Raw genomic sequence first — 16105 nt, 5'->3', positions numbered from 1 at the left:
AACACTGTGTTTGTTGCTTCCTTCAACTTAGATCCTTTGTTCAAACTCAGAAAGCTAGAAGGACGGTGATAAACAGATTTAATAAGTCTCCTGCCTGTCCACATATTTCCCTCTAACTTTCTTGTAGTGTTGGATTTCTGCAAGATGAAACCTCTTTTAATGCTCTGTCACATGTGGGAGGACACTTTGTGAATTTTCAGATGCCCCCACATCCTAGGCATCTTTGGAGGCACCCAAGTCACTTGATAAGATTTGTATACAGCTCACACCTAGTTAATACATGATTAAATTAAGATCCAGTAAAATACAAACCAAATTGGCTTTCTATCCACAAAACACAAGGTTACAAGTATGACTTAGTAAAACCGGCACAAAGGGAAAAACAGCTTTGTCACAAAGTGTCAACTTCACAATGAGTCACAGACTTTCTTTTTGTTCTAAGATTGTAAACATCCCTGTAAAAGAAAGTTTGGAAAGCTATAGAAAACAACTGGACTCTGTCTCTGTTCTCAGAGAGGACTTAGTGATCAAAATTATGTGTGTGGGAGAGAAAGAGAGACAGAGACAGGGACAGAGAGACAGAGAGAAAATGGAGAAGGAGAAACAGCAGCAGAAAGGGAACGTGCACACTCAATGAGTCTCCTTCAGATGAGCCTGGTTTCCTGAGTGTCTGTGGAAGCAACTAATCATGGATGACGACCACTACGTGATTTCCATTGCATTTTAGTCAAGACGTTACACAACAGCTCTAAATATTATCATTTCTTTCTATCTGACCACTCAGGATACGCCTTCAGGACATGAACAATTCTTCAGTCATACTTATGCAATGTTTTGCTTTTCATCACTGAGGATGCTGTGCTTTGGCTCTGCAGTTTCCAGGGTGCTCTCATGTCCCCTACAGCATACAGTCCTCACTTCATAGTTACTGGTAGGTCTGTCTGGGCTGATGATCAAGCCACCAGTAGGCACAGGTGGCTTCTGGGCTTCAGAGGTTATGTACCAGTTGAGCTCACCCTGGAGTTCAAGGCTAGAGGAGGACAAGGTAGGACAGCTAACTCGCTGGGGGGTTTTACCAGCCACAGCATCCTTTGCTGATTGGACACTTACTAAGAACCTTCAGATTCAGACATATAACATCATTATGCAAAGCCTCTCAAAATGAAACATGGTGTGAAGTTTTTGCTTTAGAGTCAGAGCATGGCTGGTATAGTAGAGTTAAGAAATAGGTACATTGATTGTCTCCAACTGCCAGCCTAGCAGGACCCAGAAAATGGCTGCGCTAAAATTGCGTTATGCCACCACCCCTTCCAAATACTCTGTGCCGCCAAGGCTTTCTTACCTTAGTTATAACCAGTGCCGCTGCTCTCTTCACAGAGGACTAGAAACATTAAAGAATCATCAAGAATTTGCAAACACAGGCTCATGGAAGTGTCTAGCAGCAATATCAAACATTTTCTGGTAGAATGGGAAAAAAGCATATTTTATTGGATTCTAATGACTGCTGAGAGCCTGACCAGATTGTGACTGGCTGGCTTCCACTCACTGAATTACAAAGTCTCCCAACTGGAGTAGGTATCTTGAGAGCGTCTGGTTCAAATAACTAACATTGCAGGTGAGAAAACGGAGGTTCTGATATGTTTAATTACTTGCCTAGGGTCATACAAGTTTACTGCAGTGTCAGTCCTAGAAGCCCAAATGGACCTCTAACCCAGAGTTAGTACCTCGGAAAAGGGTGGTAAAGATGTCACCCTGAGTCTTAATTGACTGTTAGGGACCCCGACTGACTGGTAGGGAATCCTGGAGTAGCTGTTAAGAAGGATTTTGGAGTCACATTCAGGCTTATAGAAAAGAGCTCCCAAGGTCAAATACAATTTTTGTTATGGGGAGGAAAAAAAAGGAGGAGAGGCCAGATGCCACATGTTTCTGATGTAGGCGTGCCCAATTTTCTTCCTAGTCATTATCAAATGTGTTTAAACTATAGATGATGGTTGTAGGAATTGGTTTTATAAGATATGAATGAGAGGGATAGCAGAGATTTTAATGAGAGGGACTGTAATTGTGGACTTACAAATGGTGATAAAATATTCTCAGGTCAGCAAGTGCCTACTCTTTGCCTCAGCCTGTGCCAGGAACCAAGACAGTAGGAGACAAACCCTATTTTTCAGTATCTTTTACTACAGTAGGGAAATCATCTAGCCCTCCTAATGTTATTATGGCAGTTTTATAGGAACATAGTGCTTTATATTTGCAAAGTGCTTTCAGTGAATTTTCTTATTTTATACATACAGGGCAAAGGAATACACAGGGAAGTGCACAATTTTGTGGCATACATTTATAGATGTTTTGGGGAAAAAACCCTTTGAAGGGGCAAGAAAGAGGAAGGGAAGTTTGTTTAATAATTTCTAAAGGCAATATATATAGTACTTTAAAGGATCTATTAATGAATATTTCATTCTGATATTCAAATGGCAGCTTCTGTCAATAAAAAATGACTAGATGGAATCAGTAGGTTTATTGTTCACATTTCACTTCTTAGAAAACTGCTTTTAAGTTCTCTTCATATTTCATGGTGAGTTGCCTGGCAATCCAAGCTTTGGAGCGGCACAACGCCTTTAGAGTTGTCAGCATGTCTAAATGAGAAGCCAGAGTCCAAATCAAGCCGTCCAAGTATTATTTTAATCATTCCAAACCTCTGCTAGGCCAATTCTCTGTGCTGCTGCTGTCTGCCTTTCACTTAGTGAACAGAGAAAAAGAAAACTCAATCGGATCTACTTTTTATTTATTTTCAGTTGGATGAGAAAATTCCCTACTGCCTGAAAAGCATGCAAATACTAAAATTCAACATGGAATGCATTTCACCAAGAGTTACCACTGTGATGTTGTCCATGGCCAGACTACCACAAGGAATGGATCTGCCATTGGTCAGTACCTCCTCAAGGGGGTCCAGTAGATTCCTGTTTCTCAAAGTGTTGTCCCCAGGCATCTCTAGCAGACACGTGGAGTACTTTTCCTGGGGGTGATGACTAATTGTAAGAAATTGGCTCACACAGTTATGGAAGTGGAGTCAGCAAGTTCAAAATCTTCAGAACCATTGTCCCAAGATGCTATAGAACCAGGAAGAGCTTGATATCCCAGTGTGAACAACTTTAAGCAAGAAGAATCAATATTTTTGTTCCACTATTACCAAGCATTATCTCTTACTCAGGGGAGGGTCATTCAGGCCTTCAATTGATTGGAATAGGCCCACACACATTAGGGAGGGTAATCTGCCTTACTCAGTCTACCAGTTCAAATGTTAACATCATCCCCAACACCCTCCCTATAGAACTGAGAAACACTCGGAACAATGTTTGACCAACTCTGTGGGCGCCCTTTGACCCAGCCAAATTAATCATAAAATTAACCATCACAGAGAGTATAGCAGTGTATATGTGACCATAATATCCACATACACACAGAAGCTGCCAGCTGTCTATAGTAATAGATGATCTTTTGACAGAAAAGATTAGGCACCAGCCTGAAGATGATACTCTGTGAAGACAGAGTGAAGACTTCATGAAGACTTAAATCAATGATCTTTACATGGTGCTGTGTTTCCAACAGGTAGACTATCTGCGTGCAGAGACAGGAGGTGCTTCCAGTGACCTACTTCAAGAATCTGTGCTTTCTCTCTCTGAAACTCTGGACATGCTTTTTGGTTTAGAAGTCCTGCTTTCTGTAGGAGTGATGTGTCCTCCAGGGATAATGAAAGACTCCGATTAAACTTTGTATCATGGCTGCCTTCTAGTCAGACTCCTTGTACCAACAGACCAGCAAGCTAGGAAAGGAACCACCTGGAAGAAGTAATTGACCCTGGTAATCAGGTGTAGATAAGTCTCCTGCTGGGACAAGAAATCCCACATGGAGGCAAGGAAGAATGTATCAACAACCCAGTAATCCACTGGAGCATCTCTTGGTACCACCTGTTCAACTTTTATGGTAAAATGGGTAAGTGCAACAGTCACAATCTGAAAAGGCAAGGTAGTCAAGAGTGGGTTGGTGGAGGAGACAAGTGATGATTATCAGTTGAGTTCTTAGGCTAACTCTAGAAGCAAAAGTAGATTTTATCCCAGTCATCTTTCAGATTTCCCTCGGAAAAGAGACTAACCAGAATCCTGGAGGAGCAGTTCCTTGATAGGGTGAACTTGTTTACAATGATCTGAGCAGCACAAAGGGTGAACTTTGGTAGATGCTGTGGTTTGAAAGCTATATTCTTCCTTCCAGCCTTCCTTCCTTCCAGCTTAATTTCCTCACAGGGCAAGACTATGCCTACTGTCAGCTCACAGCTGAATTCCTTACCAGAAATTCTCCTTGGCCAACAGCTCTCTACCCTCTCTACCCAAGTGCAGTGCTTATCTGATGACTGGTCTGTTTGGGAGAAAGGGAATACAAAGGCCTGGCTCCCTTCCCTCAATTCAGGACAAATCTGAAAGGCCATCTCAACACCAGAGCTGAGGCTTTTGTTATAACTATATCGTAGTTCATTTTCTCCCTCTGCTTAATCTTGCTTCCTTCACCCATCAGAGATACTGCTCCAGACAGTACACCCTACCCCAGTAAACTTCCTGCTCAGAGATTTCTACCCCAGAATCTGTTTCCCAGGAACTTGACCTAAGACAACAGGACAGATCAGCGATCCTTCAAAGTGGCCTTAATTTACTTTCACATAAAGTCATTTAAAAATAGAAAGAAATAGATCAACTTCCACCATGGCACAACTTATTGGGGTAAATCTATCTCAAATACACGTGGGGGCATCAACAACATAAGCTGATGTGATAAATAAAAAAAACTCTGTCCACATCCGTAATCCACAGAGTTCTTGATGCAAATGCCATATATTGAGCAAAATATGTTAATAGTCGTTTTCTAAGTAGATCTCACATAACTCATATAGTACTCAGGGCTTTCCTCTAGGCCGTTCCGAACCCAGAATTCTCTTCGGTTCATTCAAAAGATGGATTTTGGAGCTGTTGCTGGGTTCAATTTATGCATCCAAAATAGAAGAAGCTCTCTTGCCAGAAGCATTTAGAAAAATAGGTATGGTTTGCCTCTTTCCTTGGGGTCAATTTATTGGCTCTTTATCAAAATCTACAGGATTATTTTGCAGTCTCAAAAAGGGAGACGGTTAAGTCTCACTGTGTTCAAAGTTTAACAGATATCTCAAACTATTTTTCAAATTGACTGCAAATGTAAAGTCACAGAGCCTTAAGGCAAGAAATAAGCTGAATCTTGCTGACTCTCTTTAAAATACAATTCATCCAAATACTGCTATTTTTTAAAATGTCTGGGACAGCTGGTGATATTTCAAGAGGAAAATTGGAAAGTTTTTTTTTTTTTATATACCTTTAGGCAAGAGTGAATTATTTCAAACAACAAGTAGTTCAAAATCCCATTGAGCTCAAGAGGTTGGGTTTCCTAGGATTTCTAGTAGGCACTATATTTGGCATAATAAACTTCCTCTCTTGCTTCGTTTCCTCTGCCTCAAATAGCCGCATGCGCTCTAATCAGCCCTTTAGACAGACCCCAGTGTTGAATGATGGATAATCATCATTTTCACCAATTCCCTTTAAGAACTATGTTTAATTTTCAAATATGAAAGCAACGTGAATGGCTCCCTTAGGAAAACAGTAAAAATACAATCAAAACAGTTTAGATTTCAAAGGTCAAATTCATAATTCTGCACTCAGCTGGGTTTTCTCGCCAAAGGCAATGTGGTATTACATCCACCATGAAGCACTGCATTCACACGTAAGGATTAGTCATAGGCTGTCAGAGCCAGCAAGGACCTCCGAGATTATCCATTTCTGTGCCTCCCTTTACAGACGAGACAGAGGGCTCCCGGAAGTGATAGCGGAGTGGAAAGGAAAAGACACAAAGTTAGATACACGAAGTTCTTTAGTTTGTTCAGACAAGTCATGACCGCCTACTTACTGACGGCATTCTCACATGCAGTGACTGCTACCATTTCCTTCACTTGGGCTCCACCTCTCATTCCCACCCCACCCTGCCTGCCCTCCACTTCATCACCCCTCTCAGCAAGCTTACATCTTCGTGAAGGCTTAAGGTGTCAAGTTAGAACACCTCTCAGGGCAGCTACCATGCTTGTTACGGTCTTTTATATAAAATGGATGAGTGCCAGCCCCTGTTGATGCCGATGGGGTCAACAATACAGAATCAGGAAGCTGACTATGTCTGCTCTTTATTAATCACCTTGTGTGCAGATCCCAGTAACCAATGTCCTCCTTCTCTTATGCAGGACCCAAAAGGCCTCAACTTTGTTTTCTTATCTAAATCCAAGTGCCAAGATGCCTTGGTCTACCTACTCTAACCTGTCCTGTAACACCGATTGCTTCTAAGGCTTCCTAAGGTCTCAACCTCTACCTCAGCCCCTCACCACCTTGGTTCCCCTACCCTTTCAATGACACTTTTTTTCTCAGTCACAAAGGTCATGTTTCTTTTCTTAGTGCAGGTATGTTTTAGACAACAGACTCTTGTAATCCTGGACAAAGATTCGAGGCCTGAAAGTGGGAGACTGAGATCTGTTCTAAAATGAAGGGTAGAGGGGTCCCTGGAAGACTGAAAGTTCTGTTAAAATAAGAAAATAAAGAAGATCAAATCACAGATCTTTTATACATGTCTTCCCAGGGCTGAAAATCTTAATTCTTTGAAGCTGTGATTTCACTATAAAAGATAGTTTCCTATCATGCACTTTGTAGGGGGCAAATAGTGAAATGTAGTGAATAATCAAAGAAATAGATTATGTACGTTCTCTTTATAATGTACACTTTGTCATGTGCAAAAGACAGACTATTTGGCATTGATGTTTGCTTAATAAAGGAGCTCCTGTCGGTGATCAGTGCCACAGCAGATCCATTTAGGAGGCGTGGGTGAGACCTGTGCTCTAAAGCCACCACCAACAGGAGGGGATAGTGTGGATGAAAAGCAGGGGCCATGGAAGCAAAAAGTCCCAGGTACCAAAGTCAATTCAGCCACATTTTACATACCTCATGCAAGTCCTGCAACTTCACTAAACCTCAGTTTTCTTATCTGCAAGATGTTTTAACAAAACTTACCTAACAGGTTTGATGTGAGGATTCAGTAAGACGATTATATATGTGTATATACATATGATACACATGTAGGTGTATATACCTATGTTAACATATATATATATATATATATGTATACATATGTGTATATATATATATGTATATGTATATATGTATATAATGCCCTTCTTTGATATAAAGTCAATAAATGGTAGCAATTGTTTTTAGTAATCAAAATAAATTTTTAGAGATTCAGGTTAGCATACACGATGACCATACTTTGACAATCTAAAAACTATACTACACAACATAAAAGTTTACACAATGTACACTTTTAAGGCATAGTCTTCTTTTTTTCTATCATTATCTCTGCCAGTTAAAAACAAACAATTAGCTGCTTTCTCTGTTATTTCTGCATTTTCTGCTACGGGTAAACAGTTGAGAAGGGAAGAGCTGAAGTCCAGGAAACTCACAGATTGGATAATTAAGTACTGAATAAATGAATCAATTCAGATGCAAATGAATTTTTTCAATGACACCACAGGTTGATATCACATCTACCAATCAGATCATAATATCATTCATTAAGGCATTTGATTTCTATTAAAAATTGAAGAAAGGCAGATGTTTTTGATCTTACAGATAAGAAATTTGAGACTTGATAGTCTGGTCTGTCCAAAGTAACAGGGCTTGTTAATAACAAGGTAAGATAATAGCACGGCAAGAATTCAGATTTTTTTTTTTGGTAAACTTTTTTGAGCTAAAACTTATCTATAGAAAAGTATGCAGACCTTAAGTGTACAGTACAATAGATTTTCATAAGCTGAATACATTCACATATTCACTACCCAGATCAAGAAATAGAATATTAGCAGCACCCAGTGCTACTTATGCTACTGCCAGTCACTACACTTCAAGGTAACCAATATCCTCACTTCTATCACCTTTGATTAGTTTCACAGTTTTAACAATTGACATAGGTTGATATAAATGTCCTTTTATGTCTGGTTTCTTTTGCTCATCGTTTTGTTTTTTGAGATTCATCCATCTTTGCATGTACCAATAGTTTCTTTAAATTCATTGCTGTATAAGGTCAGAAAGGAGTGGCACGATATATTTGAAGTGATGAAAGAGAAAAACTTACAACCAAGAATACTCTATCCAGCAAGGCTCTCATTCAGATTTGATGGAGAAATTAAAAGCTTCACAGATAAACAAAAGCTAAAGAATTCAGCACTACCAAGCCAGCTTTACAACAAATGTTAAAGGAAATTTTTCAGTCATCAAACCACAAGAAAAGAGAACAAAAAGAAGAAAGAAAAAAAAAAAAAAAAAGATCTACAAAAACAAACCCCAAACAATGGACAAAATGGCAATAAGAACATGTGTATCGATAATTACCCTAAATGTAAATGGATTAAATGCTCCAACCAAAAGACACAGACTGGCTGAATGGATACAAAATCAAGACCCAAATATATGCTGTCTACAAGAGATCCACTTCAGAGCTAGAGACACATGCATGCTGAAAGTAAGGGAATAGAAAAAGATATTCTATGCAAACAGAAACCAAAAGAAAGCTGGAGTAGCAATATTTATATTGGACAAAATAGATTTAAAATAAAGACTGCCATAAGAGACAAAGGAGGACACTGCAAAATGCTCATGGGATCAATCCAAGGAGAGGATATAACAATTGTAAACACATATACATCCAACATAGGAGCACCTCAATATATAAGGCAATTGTTAACAGACATAAAAGGAGAAATCGACAATAACACAGTAATAGTGGGGCACCTTAACACCCCACTTACATCAATGGACAGATCATCCAGACAGAAAATCAATAAGGAAATACAGGCCCTAAATAACACATTAGACCAGATGGACTTAATTGATAACTATAGAGTGTTCCTCTTGAAAGCAACAGAATACACATTCTTCTCAAGTGCACATGGAACATTCACCATATCAACTACATGCTGGCCCACAAAGCAAGCCTCAGTAAATTTAAGAAAATTGAAATCATACCAAGTATCTTTTCTGACCACAATGCCATATGGTTAGAAATCAACCACAATAAAAAACTGCAAAAACTGTAAACACATGGAGGCTAAACAACATGCTACTAAACAACCAATGCATTACTGAGGAAATCAAAGAGGGAATCAAAAAATACTTTGAGACAAGTGAAAATAAAAACACAATGATCCAAAACCTCTGGAATGCAAAAGCAGTTCTCAGAGCGAAGTTTATAGCGATACAAGCCTACCTCAGGAAACAAGAAAAATTTCAAGTAAACAACATAATCTTACACCTAAGGCAGCTAGAGAAAGAAGCATAAACAAAGCCCAAAGTTAGCAGAGGAAAAGAAATCACTAAGATTAGAGCAGAAATAAATGAAATAGAGACAAAAAAAAAAAAAAAAAAAAAAAAAAAAAAAAGAAAAGATCAATGAAACTAAAAGCTGTTTTTTGAAAAGATAAAATTGATATGACTTTAGTCAGATTCATCAAGAAAAAAAGGGAGATGGCCCAAATTAGTAAAATCAGAAATGAAAACAGAGAAGTTACAACTGACACCACAGAAATACAAGAGATCATAAGAGGCTATTATGAGCAACTATACACCAACAAAAAGGACAATGTAGAAGAAATGGACAATTTCTTAGAAAGGTACAATTTGCCAAGACTGAACCAGGAAGAAATAGATAATATGAATAGATCAGTTACCAGTAATGAAATTGAATCAATAATTTAAAAACTCGCAACAAACGGGAAGTCCAAGACCAGATGGCTTCACAGGTGAATTCTACCAAACATTTAGAGAAGAGTTAATACCTATCCTTCTGAAACTATTCCAAAAAATTGCAGAGGAAAGGACACTTCCAAACTCTTTCTATGACGCCATCACTCTGATAACAAAATCAGATGAAGATATCACAAAAAAAGAAAATTATAGGTCAATATCACTTATGAATGTAGATGCAAAAATCCTTAACAAAATATTAGCAAGTTGACTCCAATAATGCATTAAAAGGATCATACAGCATGATCAAGTGTGGTTTATCCCAGGAATGCAAGGATTTTTCAATAGCTGCAAATCAATCAGTGTGATACACCACATTAACAAATTGAAGAATAAAAACTACACAATCATCTCAATCGATGCACAAAAAGCTTTTGATAAAATTCAACATCCATTTATGATAAAAAAAACACACCAGAAAGTGGGCATAGATGGAACATATCTCAACACAATAAACGCCATATATGACAAACCCACAGCTAACATTGTACTTTATGGGGAAAGGCTAAAAACATTTCCTCTAATATCAGGAACAAGACAAGGATGCCCACTCTCGCCACTTCTATTCAACATAATTTTGGAAGTTCCAGCCACAGTATTCAGAGAAGAAAGAGAAATAAAAGGAATCCAAATTAGAAACAAAGAGGTAAAACTGTTAGTTTGCAGATGACCTGATACTATACATAGAAAACCCTAGAGAAACAACCAGAAAACCACTAGAACTCATCAATGAATTTGGAAAAGTTGCAGGATACAAAATTAATACAGAAATCAGTTTCATTTCCATACACTAATGACGAGATAGCAAAAAAAAAAAAAAAAAAGAAATTAAGGAAGCAATACCATTTACCATTGCATCAAAAAGGATAAAATACTTAGGAATTAACCTATTCAAGGAGGCAAAAGACCTCTACTCTAAAAACTATAAGACATTGATAAAAAAATTGAAGATGACATAAACAAATTGAAAGATATACTATGTACTTGGATTGGAAGAATCAATATTGTTAAAATGGCCGTATTACCCAAGGTAATCTACATATTCATGTAATCCTTTTCAAATTACCAATGACATTTTTCAGAACAAAAAAAAGTTAAAATTTGTATAGAAACACAAAAGACCCTGAATAGCTGAAACAATCTCAAAAAAGAAGAACAGAGCTGGGGGAATCATGCTCCCTGACTTCAGACTATACTACAAACCTACAGTAATCAAAACAGTACAGTACTGGCACAAAAACAGACACATAGATCAGTGGAAAAGGATAGAAAATCCAGAAATAAACCCACACACTCATGGTCAATTAATCTATGACAAAGGAGGCAAGAATATACAATGGAGAAAAGGCAGTCTCCTCAATAAGTGGTGATCGGAAAACTGGACAGCTACATGTCAAAGACTGAAATTAGAACATTCTCTAATACCATATTAAAAAAAACCTCAAAGTGGATTAAAGACTTAAATGTAAGACCAAATACTATAAAGCTCCTAGAGGAAAACATAGGCGGAACACTCTTGGACACAAATCACAGCAAAATATTTTTTGAACCAGCTCATGGAGTAATGGAAATAAAAGCAAAAATAAACAAATGGGATCTGATTAAACTTAAAAGCTTTTGCACAGCTAAGGATACCATCAACAAAACAAAAAGAAAATCTACAGGATGGGAGAAAATACTTGCAAATGTGCAACTGACAGGGGACTAATTTCCAAAATATACAAACAGTTCATACACCTTAATATCAAAAAAAAAAAACAAGCAACCCAGTCAAAAAATGGGCAGAAGACCTAAATAAACATCTCTCCAGAGAAGACATACAGATTGCCAACAAACACATGAAAAGATGCTCAACATCGCTAGTTGTTAGAGAAACACAAATCAAAACTATAATGAGGTATCACCTCACACCAGTCAGAATGGCCATTATTAAAAAGTCTATAAATGATAAATGCTGGAGAGGGTGTGGAGAAAAAGGAATCTTCCTACACTATTGGTGGGAATGTAAACTGGTGCAGCCACTATGGATGACAGTATGGAGTTTCCTTAAAAAACTAAAAATAGACTTATATGACCCAGCAGTCCCACTCCTGGGCATAAATCCAGAGAAAATATAATTCAAAAAGACACATGTACCCCAGTGTTCACAGCAGCACTATTTACAATAGCCAAGACATGGAAACAACTCAAATGTCCACTGACAGATGACTGGATAAAGAAGGGGTGTGTGTGTGTGTGTAATGGAATACTACTCAGCCATAAAAAGAATAAAATAATGTCATTTGCAGCAACATGGATGGAACTGGAGATCATCATTGTAAGTGAAGTAGACAAGAAAGAGAAAGAAAAATGCTTATATATGGAATCTAAAAAAAAAAAAGGACACAAATGAACTTATCTACAAAACAGAAACAGACTCACAGACATATAGGGCAAACTTATGGTTACTGGGGGTTAAAGAAGGTGGGGAGGGATAAATTGGGAATTTGAAAATTGCAGCTCTTAGGGAGTGATGGAAATGTTAGCTATCTTGATTGTGGTAGTGGTTTCATTGGTGTATGCATCTATCAAAATTCACCAAATTGTGTATCTAAAATATGTGCAGTTTACTGTACAGGAACCATACTATAATAAAGGTGTTAAAAATTCACTGATATTAATATTCCATTGTGTAAATACACTGTAATTTATTTATCCATACTTCTATGGAAAATATTTGCTTCCTTTACAGTTTTTCTCTGCTATGAAAATCTTTGGACATCTACTTTGGCATATACATGTGCAACACTTTTGTTGAGTATATACCTAGTGGTGCGATCGCTGACTAACAAGGTATGTGTGAAAGAAGCCAGATCTTTGGACTCTGGGATCAATCTCAACCTGTAAGTATCCTCAGCATGACCAGACCTCCTTCTGATATACACAAAATAGAATGGCAAGATCGGGGCAGGGGTGGGGGTGGGGGCTAAGGAGGTTAAGATGGACTGAAAGCCTTTTGGATGTTGTTGGTATTGAGCAGTATTGCACCGTAAGTGTCATAGAAAGAATATTTAACTGAGAACCTGGAAACCAGTATTAAATACTGGTTTGTTACTTATTAGATGTGCCATCTTCAACAGTCTTAGAGTCTTTGCAATCATTGTTGCCTCTGCCCGAATAGTTCATCCTCTTCCTTCCGTCTTCAGTAACTCCCACCCATCCTTCAGGACTCTACGTTCCTCTCACTTCCTCAGCACCACCTTTTCTGATATTTCCACTCTGGATTCTGTTTGCTTGTTATTTGTCTCACAGAAACCTGCACTTTTCCTTTTTTGAAGGAATTATTTATCTTAATCATATATTTATAAATAAAAGGAATTATTTATCTTAATCATAGGTTTATAAGTGATCATTTGTGCAAGTATTGGTTTATCACCTACATCACTAGATGTGAGAGCAGAGATGTGTCTTTCTTGCTCATCATATGTGGGGGGGTGTCCCCAAGATCACCTTCAGGTTCAATAATTTGCCAGGAGGACTCACAGGGCTCAGCAGTGTAAGAGTGAAATGATACTGGTCATGTTCAGCAAAGGGAAAACCAGGCCCAAGCGTCTTCGCCCAGTGAATCCCAGAGACGCACCTAATTTCTCCCAGCAGTGCATGGTCACGACACCTTTGAAATATCGTCAACCAGAGAAACTCCTTAGATACTCAATGTCCAAGGTTTTTACTGGGGGCTGGTAACATAGGCACCCTCCACCTAGCACAGACCTGAATCCCAGACTTCTGGAAGGAAAGCAAATCTTCCTCATAAACCACATTGTTTGTATAAATAAAGCAGGCAAGGTGAGCTACTCTTTCTTATCAGTGCTGGAAGTGGAGGGAACCCTCCCAAAATTCATGTTTCTAGATGCCAGGACACCATTTACACAGATGATTCTCAAAATAAGGGTTTAGTTCAGGAAAATATCAGAAAATATTGGTTAATAAATTTAGTGATTTTTTGGGGGGGGGTCTTTAATTGCAGGAATTTCAGTCTTCAGTGTATAAATCTCCCATGTGGTGTGGGAAGACAGAGTATATAATGTTTCCCAGAATCTTTGCCCATGGAAAACTGTTTCCTCTTTTTTCCCCCCAAAGGATTAGTGTTCCATGAAGAACACATTGACAAATGTTCTAATTCCAGCCCCTTCTTTTAGGTCAGTCACCTTCCCACCTCGGCATTCTGCTGACAAGGCTTAGGGTACAACAGTCCACAGAACATCTTTCAGGTTTCCTAGAAAGTTGTTTAGCCTATTAATTCTTTTACTGCCTTCTCAGCCACTTGTAATCATGACCTTAGCCCCATAACCCACATCAGTGATTCTGAATCACAGATAATGGAAAAGTAAATGGGTTAGGCATATATGTTCACTGATAGCAAGACAATATTCATTCAACATCCCGCCTTATATGACACAACTTCTGTTTCCTGGCAGAATTTTGCAAAAGTAACTGAGTTTTGCAGAGGTAACTTAATTGAAACTCATTAGCACGTTACTGACCATACAGCACAAATAGTGTAGAACGGAAGTAATTAACCACCGTTTCAGCTGAAAACCTACATTCAGTTCCTTTTTTATTTTCTTCACAGCTTCTGGGGTTCAGACTACTGAAGTGAAGGCTGTGTCAGAGAGGTCATAAATAAAGCCACTGTTTTGGATAATTAATATGTAGTACTATAATTTTTTTCAGGCTGAGACTATTAATTTTTGATAAAATGCTATGTATATTCATACAGGAACTCATTTAGAAAAATGGCTTTCACATAAACATTAGAGGAACACCTTATTTTTCTTCCCAGGTTTAATTGAACAATTTTAATACAAAGCAAATTAAGTAAAATAGGGTCCAGGCTTCCCTGCAAAGTAATAGTTCACTAAGTTTAGCTAGGTGTATTCTTAATGAAAACCTGTAATTTTTTCCATCGGTGGAGAAACAGAGACAATGGTTGTTTGTCAAACAATTTAGACCATACATTTAGACTCCTCAGCCATTTCTGAAGGTACTGGTATAACAAATAATTAATACTCCTAAAACTGACAAATTTTCATTCCTAAAGACAGATCAAGGCTTTGTATTTTTATAATGAGAATAAAAAAAGAACTGCCTCAAGAATGATATTTGGCTGGAGCCTCTTTTAAGAGGTCACTAATCTCGTTCACGAGGACTCCACTCTCATAGCCGAATCCCAAGGCCTCCTGATACTACCTACCACACTGGAGACAGGTTTCAACACATGAATTTCGGTGGGGTGGGGATATAAACACTCAGTCTATAGTAGGAGTGGTCCACAAACTTACTGCATCAGGATTAACTGGTGGTATTTTTTTAATAAAGATTCTGAACCCCATCCCAGATCTGCTTCATTAGAATCATCGGGAGCGAGGCCTGGGAATCTACATTTTTAATACGTTCTACATGTGACTCTCATACACACAAAAACTTGAAAGTAACCTTTTCAGGTGACCACAGAGGGACAAGATCATATCTTTTTCTCAGGGCCAGGATAGGTGATTTTTAGCCGGGTTTTGAAGCTGATTAGAACTTGAGAGTTAAAACTGAAAGGAAGGGCATTCTAGTTGGAAACAATGGCACGGTGGACATACAGAGACAGAAAATTATGTTTATTGAATGGTAAGAGGACCAGTTTCATTGGAGACAAGGTATAATGTAGGAGAGGAGAAGAGAAGTAAGAGAAAGCACACAGGAATTGGACTGGGACTGGCTGTCTCACTGGGACACATTCCCCTTCCCGTAATCAAGAAGACGCAGAAGGTCCCCAGAGTATAGGTCACTTAGGCAAATAGAGCAAACTTTCTAGGTCCAAAGATGAAGAAAAATCCTATCGAGGAAGGGGGAAGGAAGAGAGTTTTCTGTAGAGTATGCAGTGCTTCGTTGTGAATTGTCTATTTACTTATTAACATTCAGCTTTGATCCAAACGTTTAGGAATAAGCTCTGATGATCTAATTTTGTTCACAGCATTAATAAATGAGCTTTGTAGATGTGCCTGTGTTCTGACTTCCTCTGATAAAGCAGTGCTAATGGGCTGCTGTGGTGGATGAAGATAAGCACACACAGACTGCGATGTAGTTGCCCTCCCTTTTTATAATTAACTTTGGAAGCTGTTGTGCCTTTTAGGGTCTGAAATAAAATGGTAGGCATGAGAGTCTCATCATCA

General features: G+C 38.3%; 1 long non-coding RNA gene across 9 annotated transcripts in view; it reads right to left on the bottom strand.

The window, feature by feature from the left end:
• Window positions 1-16105, bottom strand: part of LOC105082918 (uncharacterized) — a 456837-nt gene that overhangs the window by 20534 nt on the left and 420198 nt on the right. The window contains exon 12 of one of the 9 annotated variants that reach the window (XR_012508219.1): window positions 1343-1381. The exons of the other annotated variants lie outside the window; for them this stretch is intronic. This is a non-coding gene — a long non-coding RNA (uncharacterized LOC105082918). The remainder of the gene's footprint in view (window positions 1-1342; window positions 1382-16105) is intronic. 9 annotated transcript variants of the gene reach the window in all.

The sequence above is a fragment of the Camelus bactrianus genome, chromosome 7 (assembly GCF_048773025.1).
Source record: "Camelus bactrianus isolate YW-2024 breed Bactrian camel chromosome 7, ASM4877302v1, whole genome shotgun sequence".
NCBI classification, from domain to species: Eukaryota; Metazoa; Chordata; class Mammalia; order Artiodactyla; family Camelidae; genus Camelus; species Camelus bactrianus.
The sequence above is the reverse complement of the archived record's forward strand: the minus strand, read 5'-3'. Positions and strand labels throughout refer to the sequence as shown.